We start from the raw sequence: 7,763 nt of genomic DNA, 5'->3' as shown, positions 1-7,763 counted from the left end.
CGATTATAGATTGTAACACTTTCAAAGGATGGAAAAAAAAGTAATCGAATTACACTTTATTTTTTATAGATGCTATAAAATTTACACTAATTTCAATTTACATCGATACGCATGCCTGAATTCCATAATAAAGTATGTAAGTTAAGTGCATTTAAAAGCATATATAGATATTTTCTACTCTATTCGATGACAACTTTTCATGAAGGACTCTAGTAATTTACTGATCACCAGTTGGAACTTTGACATTTCCCCTTAAATAAGTTACAGAAAGCCTTGGAATAATTTAAGAACCAACTAGAGTGGGCACTCTGTAGAGTGCAAAACCTACCCCTAAAATAAAATTTAGCTATGTATCTCAATTTGTTCCAAAGTTATGGTCGATCATGCACTTTTTTACGTTTTGTGTTACCTTGACATCTCAAAATTTAATGGCCTCTAACTATGAACATGTATAATCTTCGTACCAATTTTGATCAAAATCGATCCTTAACTTTAGCAGTAATCCTGGTGACGTAACAAAGAAACAGGAGCTAAAACATATAAAACTTCGTTCGCGGAGTTAATGAATATTTTTGTAGAATGCAGTGATTTTCATGGAAGGTAGTATATAATACAGACGATAATATCATTATCCGGTACCTAGGGATGTGAAAATCGTCAAAATCTTCATGAGCATGCATTAAAAAAAAAGAAATACTTGGTTCCCTATTATTTCTCCCCATTTTGAAAATTCAAACGTATGACTTATTAGGGAGTAAGGATGACTATAGATCTTATAGAGATTTTTGTCAGTAAGTATGTCGTCAATCAAACCTGCCGACATATATTTTTCTTTTTTATTTACATTCATAAGAATTTTGACAATTTTCACATCGCTACCAATACTGAACTCATGTAGAGTGCAATCTCTGACCATTGGGCCGTATGTAGTCCTAAAACACGTTTTATGTGGCACTTAGTCCTTATAAATAGGCTATAATGCTTTAGATGGTAGTAAATAACAATATAATAAACTCCCCCCCGAACAAAAATTATGTTGATAAATTTTAAAATATCTTGTTTTGTAAAGTTGTTTTCAACATTTTAATATATTTATCCAAAAAAAGAAATTATATTCGTCATTTTTTTTCTTTTCGAAATCACAGTTCTTTATTGCTCTCAAACTTCGAAATACATTTCATAACAAAGTGTCAAAATTTATAACCCCCCTCAAAAAAAAGTTCTTGTAACGACAATAAGGGGGAGGGGCAGAAATTGGAATAACATGAAAAATCCGGAGAAGCTTGTCCTCTCCTGTCTCAGAGTACCAATCACAATTAGCTCGTTTGAGAGATGACGGTTGAAATAATAATGAAACAAAAAAACATGCATCTAAATTATTTTCACTCATTGACACATATTCGATCAAAAAATGAGAAGGAATGGGTCTTTTGTAGAGCGCAAGGAGACTAAATATGCAATATTTCTCTACAAAAATCCCACTCTTAACAATAACGCGAGTCAAAAAATGAACATAGCATATCACAAAAAAATGATGCCTGCTACAAAATACCTTCCCTGAAAATTCATGTGAAAAGAGCTATTTAAAGATTGATTTTAAAAAAAGTATTGAATTACCATAGGAATTCCATAGTTACAAAGTTGATAAAATCATTGCAAATGCTGTAAATTATTTTCCTCCCCTTAGAAAAGGAAAAAATGAAAGTAACAGATTATGTGCTATGACAAATTTTAAAAATTATTATATTATTTCTGAAATTTCTTTAGTCTGTATTGAAAAATTATAATAAAATAAATTGTTGTGAAACCATTTGGCAGCAGAGATGAAGATATGCAGTTTTTGAAACGTGATTATTTGCACAGTTTAAGGAAACAAATCTTAAATAAAAACTCTTAAACACTGAAAATATGTCAAGTTCCAATGAGCTTTTCCTTTTTGTTAAAGATCTGCATTATGCCTTGGTCATGTTAAGGACTTATGCAGAGAATCCACTGATATATATATACTTAACTAGGATTGTTGATAATCATCGTCCATGAAAGATAAACGAAGAACGCTTAAAGTGAACTAAACGATTAAAAAAGGTAAACGACAACAAGCCTGTACATAACCCTATTTACTGCTAGGTATATTAAGCATTAAAAAATAGATTTGAAGTCAATTTAAACTTTATTTGATTTAACTTTTCCTCTTAACTTCAGTAATGCAAATATTTACTATATTTATTCAACAGGGACTGAGTAATTTGAATTTTTCGATGAAAATTTCGACTTCCTCTTTGTATTTACAATTTGAAATCCTATAAAAAATTGAAAATTGGTTAGATAGATTGGATAGAAATGGCCCTAGAGGCCATTCTTGTACATCAACCAGTCACAGAGAAAGTTAAAGTGACTATGTGGAAAAAAAGAGAGAGAAAACAAATTTATTTTACAGTCAATTGTCGCAAGTAGGATGTCTAATGTTATGTTTTGTTACAATAAATTAAACTTTTAAGGAAAATAAAAACATCTATATACCAATAACCATAACCTATACCCTACTAGCAGCTATTTATCTAGATATACGCAACAACTACACCTTCAATCAGTCTATAGTTGTCAGTTGAATATAGTATGGCAATTAATAGTTATGAAAATCGTGTGTATTTTGGGCATGTAAAAAAAGATATCGAAAATTAACCCTATCAATTTTTAGATCAGAGAATTTGAGAACAGCGCAACTAAGCTGTCATTAGCTGTGACGAGGGAGGAAATAAACAAAGACATTGGCAAGAATGACTCCAATGTCGATCCTCAATTCTACATTGAGTCTAACAGGGGATTACAATTATAAATCCGCAACTAATCCTCTTTTAAGTGCACACAAGAAATGTTTAATCAGGTTTTGTTTTAATTATAATTGAATGTAGTAGGAAAATAAGTTCACTACTCAAGGACTTAAATAATAATTAGGACAACAGCTATAGAAAAGAAAATTCATTCTTCAGATTACCAATTCCAAAAAAAGACCCAGCTAAAAAATCTACACGATTTACATCACTAGCCATTAGACTTTTTTACTCTTAAAAAAAAGGAAAATCCTATTCGGAGTAATTCATTGTAATTAAAAATTAATAAATATACACCATTTGAAACTTCATCAATTGCACAAACTGTATTCAAATTTGAACATGACTTTTTTTAAAGGAAAAAAATATCCTAGCAATATGAAGGCTTTAATTTATGCATAATGTTTTTATTTTTTTGGAAAAAAAGAGAATAATTTACTTTCGGATTGCTGAAACGTATCTAAATAATATGTATGCACGTATGCATATGACTTTATAAACATAATATTATAAGAGACTCAGTATACATATTTGGTTCCATCATTTACTTTCAACTAGAAATTCAATACATTCATAAGTGTCAATTTAGATATTGTGTTCGTTATACATTTTATATAATAACATAAGCCACGTTACTTATACATAATATGTATTATAGTATTAAGTATGAATAAAACTTTCGTCTATAAACATATCAATATAATCCTTAATCGTACGTGTGCTGTACATTAGGGTGTTCCTTAAAGGTAGACCATATGTTCCAGCTTCTTGTACCCAAATATCAATCCTATCCCAAATCTCCTTTCCTCCAACAGAAATGAAGGGTCTCGAGATTTAATACTTTATTTTCTAATTATAAAGGAGTAGGACAGATAACCAGGGGCGTCCGCAGGATTATATAGGGTGAGAAGGGAGGGCTTGGTTTTTGGAATTTTTTTAAAAAAAAAAATCAAGAAATTTGATCAGTTACATTTAAAATACCAAATTTTCTGGAAAAAAATTCAAAAATCCCCAGCTGTTTACAAAAAATTTAATTTTTGGAAAAAAAATTTTAAATATTAATTTGCTTTCCAAAAAATTTCAATAATCTATAGCAATTCTCAAAAAATTAATTTTTTTGTAAAAATATTAAAAAAATTAAATTTTTTGTAAACAATTTCAAACTTTCTAGTTAAGAAAAAAATTCCTTAATTTGAGGGGGGAATACACCCCCTCCAGCCCACCCCCTGCGGAAGCCCATGATAACATACATAAAGAAAATTAAATGCATTAAAAAATGTGAAATACACCATCACAAATATATAATTATTAAACCCAATGGTGACTCGTGGGGTCAAATAGTGTTGTGTCAATCCTTATTTAGGACTAAAACAGTAGTCTTCTCCAGTTCAGTCCTAAAACTGAATAAGTAAAATCCTTAACGACGTCACTAAACTTTATTTCTTCTTTTTATAATCAGTTTTAGTACTGACAGAAAAGGCAAATGACAGGTAGTCTTTAGGACTGTGCAGAATGCTGTGACTAGAACAATTTCATAAATATGATGTATGAAAGTAATATAGGTACAATGTATGCTATATAATTTTCTAGGTGCCACGGGTGGTTGTGGGGGTACCCCCTTTGGAATTTTAGAGTCGTTAATTAGATTATTTATGCAATGAGTTTGAAAAAAAGTAGAACACAAATTTGGAGAGCCTTTTGAAAACTCGTCATTCGGAGTGGAGTAAAAATGAACAAATATTTTATATTAAGAAAAGGCTCTTATCCTCTGTGGAAAAATGAAAAGGTGTATATTAGGGGATTTTCTAGCTTTCATCATTTGGGGAGGGTTAGCTCCAAAAATTATCAATTCCATAATACAATTACTTATATAAATTGTTTTATTTTATATATACTCGTATATTAGCGGTAAAGTGTTGTGTTGGACCTTATTTAGGACCGTTGACTGTGGTCCAGTCTAGTCCCACTTGTCGGTCCTGAAAGAAGGTAAAAATCGATTCCTCGAGACGTCAATGATGGTATTTTTCTTCTGTTTAATTATTCTGTTATATAATGGAATAAATTATATAACTCAATAACAATATAATATGTTATATTATATATATATATTGTATTATAATGAAAACTAAAATTTAGGCTGAAATTCATTCAGTCTTGTTTTCTGAGTCAATGAAACAGATTAATCAATGGGAATGAAACTTCATTACTTAGTCATGATTACTCTTTTACATGTAGTCCTTTTGTATAGAAACACACTAACGTACATGAATATAATATATATTTTTGATATTAAAGCAAGTCTTCTTTCCTAAGGTTTCCATGTTTCATCCTTCAACTAGTAAATAAGAATGAATCATGATGAACTAACTAATGATGTTGTCGCCTGTTATATTTAAGAAATTACCCAATTACATAATTTGAATAATAAATATATTTTTTTAATGCCAAGTTTTTGGGGTTTTTTCTATATATTTTTAATTTGGATATTTTGACCCAAAAGACTACTTTTTATTAGTGTTGGATTCGAGTTATAACTGTCGAACTCGGTCAAGTTTTAGCAGAGGGATTAGGGAAAGAAAAATATTTTTTTATTGAATTGATAAAACTCAACTATTAAGTCAGTTTGACTACTTCATTAAAGCAGTCAATTATGTATATTATAATAATGTTAATCATTTCATAAAATATTTATTTGCATAAAAGGAAAGCATTTTTTATTTTCCATATATGTATAAATACATATATTTACCCATTAGTGAAGAAGACCCTCTCCCTCAGCATCGAAGTTGCTGGAATGGATAATTATTTCATGGCTTGTTCAAAAAAGTTTGGAAATACATTTTTTCGTTTACTGTTCTGCCACTTCAATAGATCATGTGATCGTTTAGAAATCCAGTGGAGTCCGCAGGATTATATTTCAGGGTGGGGGCTTGTTTTCTTAGAAAATAAATCCTTCAAAATAAATTTATCCATGTTTTCCCATTTTATGTAATATAGAATTAATACCAATACAATTTTTTTTTATTTGGGTGGGAGGGGAGGGGGGTGTACAGCTCCTACAGTGCCTACCCTACGAACGCCCCTGAAATCAGTTGTAGAAATTGATCCAACTCCTCTTTTTGAATTGTTCAATCTATACTCGAATATTTCCAGTTTTTATCATTCGAGTTCGAGTTTAGTCGAGTTTTTCAAATAATATGTCGGCGAGTTCGAGTAATTTTCAGAAAATTGTCTACTCTACTCTGCAGACTAAAGGACTCAAGGAAAGAGCGGTCAAGGGAAAAATAAACAATTCAATCTAAAAATAAGGAAAACTATGTTTCTAACACATAAGAATAAGGGCTATTCTTCTCTTTTCACTAGGGGGCCGGAGACTCACTCCCCCCCCCCCACACACGCTGCCCGCCTAGCTGGAGGAACATGTAGCAGTTTCTAATTTTAAGCCAATCAGAGTTGAGAACAACTAAACCCTACCTTCCTTGCCTTGAGTGTTCACTCTTTGCCTAAAGTCCTTTACTGCAGACCAAGGTTAATATAAATATTTCAATTAACCTTGCTGCAGACGATTATTTTTGGAGATCGAGTAGAACTCGAATCTACCACTACTTTTTCTACATAGTCATAACATGTTTAGAAAATGTGTATTATTTGTATATAATATTTGTAACTAAAAAGAAAAAGTTATCTATGAAAGATACAATTTTGGGATAAATTTTGAATTCTTAGAATAGTTCCCATTTATTTTTATTCATATTTGCAACAAAGGGTCATGTGTTTTCAATTTTTAATACACCCATTAAATTTGTATATGTCCCCAAGTAGCAAGCAGTCAGTGAAATACAAACAAAATATTACAAATCACTATCATTGATTTCATTATTGACATCCGTACGTGTGGTCAAGTCAATCAAAATATGTACGTAGAACATATAATTATTTAGGTAGAGACATATTGTTAAAGAGAGTCGATTGACCACGAGAACTAATACAAAGGCAAAGGTGCTAATGCCAAACGACGTTATTTAACATTTGATTTCATCACATATTATTAGGGAACAAACTTTCCATATTTATAGTATTACACATCCATCAACTCTACAATATATATGTAAGGCATAGATTTGCAAAACAATAAGGAAACACCTAATAGAACGGGGATATTTTCAAGGCTAAAAATTTTGTGGACATCGGATAATATTTATTTTCATTTGTGCAAAGGCACGATTTGAATAAATTAATTCTTTGACAATGTGATTTAGAAGGAGAGTCATCAATTATTATTTGTGAGTCTGAGCTACTCATTCTAAAAACATATTACATTTGATTTAAGTTCCTTACAACAATACTCCAAACAGTTCTGTCATTAATGAGTTCCATGAATATATAATAGTGTGACTATTAGATACATAAGGTATTCTTATAGCAGAGTAACTTTAAATTATGGGGATCGAGGGCAAGGTTAATCGGAAGCCTAGGCGTGTCTGTGCCACCAACTAATTACATAGTATTATTTTTACAATAGTGAGCGGCACTCGAAATACATGTATTAGAGGGGGAACTAATTTAAAAAATGAGCAGCAGTACACTCGAGATTTAAAATGACTCTTTAGCTCATTTGCATTATATGGAAAATGTACAGAATATATATGAAGAACTTTATATATATTCTTCTAGAAAAAATGAGAGACCTATTGAGCGGGCTCATGATTTCTTAAGCTGCAACAATGCTTCGAAAATTGTACTCAGTTAAATCTGGACAGATCGAATCTGTGCTAAATGAAGTAAGGGCCGGCCTGAACTATTACGGAGTCCTCTGAGAAACTGATTGCATGGGGTCCTCACCCAATTTGGATAGGGATGGTCAGGAATTTAATTTAGAATCTAATTTTTTAGAAAAGTAATTTCAAATGGTTATTTTAAGAGAAAAAAAAA

The sequence above is a fragment of the Lepeophtheirus salmonis genome, chromosome 5, assembly GCF_016086655.4.
Source record: "Lepeophtheirus salmonis chromosome 5, UVic_Lsal_1.4, whole genome shotgun sequence".
Lineage (NCBI taxonomy): Eukaryota > Metazoa > Arthropoda > Copepoda > Siphonostomatoida > Caligidae > Lepeophtheirus > Lepeophtheirus salmonis.
The sequence above is the reverse complement of the archived record's forward strand: the minus strand, read 5'-3'. Positions refer to the sequence as shown.